Source organism: Rousettus aegyptiacus, unplaced genomic scaffold (genome assembly GCF_014176215.1).
Source record: "Rousettus aegyptiacus isolate mRouAeg1 unplaced genomic scaffold, mRouAeg1.p scaffold_m13_p_10, whole genome shotgun sequence".
Lineage (NCBI taxonomy): Eukaryota > Metazoa > Chordata > Mammalia > Chiroptera > Pteropodidae > Rousettus > Rousettus aegyptiacus.
Genome location: NW_023416285.1, coordinates 48,810,746 through 48,812,134, shown reverse-complemented (window position 1 = coordinate 48,812,134; position 1,389 = coordinate 48,810,746).

Genomic DNA, 1,389 nt, shown 5'->3' with positions numbered 1-1,389 from the left:
TCTCAGTTCTCCCCTGCCCCTCCACATTAATATAAGCCAATTGTAGAAAAAGAATGTCAGTTCTCCAGGTAACGAAAATGTCATACAGATCTTGTAAAGAGACTAGTTTCTAGTCTGATCAAGAGTTAGAACATGCACTTTGACTTTTTCTGTTGAATGGTGGATTGAATAATTCATGCCCATCAGGTTTATTTCTTTGTCTTTGTGGGGGCTTCACGGAATTGATAGGTTTTCTAACCACCAGGAGAGACCACACAATTGTGATCCACAAAAGTCAAGTTTCTAAATATTGGAAGTTTGTGAAGTGATGCCAAAATGTAAATCAAGTAACTTGAGACAGGCTAATGAGAATAGTTTCAGGTAAACAGGATCTAATTTAACAGCAGGAACATTTTTAATAAAAAGTTCCTCTGTTCAAGAATATTGTGCTTTTTTTCTGTCTCAATCCATGAGTTCAGTGTCCCCAGCCAAACTTCTCCAAGAGCCCGTTGTAATCCAGGTCTCGGGGGCAGCTCTCGGGAGGGTCTGCTCCCCAAAATCCTATCATTTAACTATGGGTTAAATAAGCTTTTAGGTATAAGAGAAGCCCAACCATCCTAATTGTTTCATGAAAATACTAATGCCCCAAACTGACTTACCAGCAATTTTTTGATTAGAAAAACCTCAAGATCAAATAATTAAAATCTTACTGTCCTCTAACTTCTGTTCCATCTATATATAGCTACTGAACTACAAATGAAATACTCTGACCCTAGACTCAATTTTATCACTCGCTTTTTGCATAAAATATTACTCATCTATTAAGTACAGGTGGAGAGAATTAGATGCCATTTGCTTTACAGAAATGAATGTACAAAGTTCTTGAAACTCCCACAATTGAGAATTAGGAAACAGAACCAGAGGAAGATGATAATTGGGATATTTCAATGTATATCTACAAAGCCAATCTCTTGATATCTTCACCCCTCAACAGTTCATTTTTATCTTCCCTCCTCCCCCTTACATGTAAGCAAAAGCTCATTGGGTTGCAAGATCAGAAGTAGGCAGAGGTAGCCAACTCTACCACAGTAAGTTCAAGACAGTCAAATGTTGACAATACCCTGCCTCTGATAAATTGAACAAAATGAATAAATTAAAAATGCCTGCCCTCACAAACAGTTCCATTAAGATGAGAATTTACTGTTTGGAAGGTCCATAGTTCACCAGGGAGAAAATAAAGGAAAAAATCTTATCAAAACCCACATCCCTGACATTTAAATCCTCTTCGTGTTTTATTTTCTGTAAAGCACATTCTTGGGGGTTTTATCATTTTCTACATTTCAATAGCAGTGCCTAAGCCATCAGGAACTTCCTTACACCTCTTCGAAACAGAAATAAGAGACACAATGG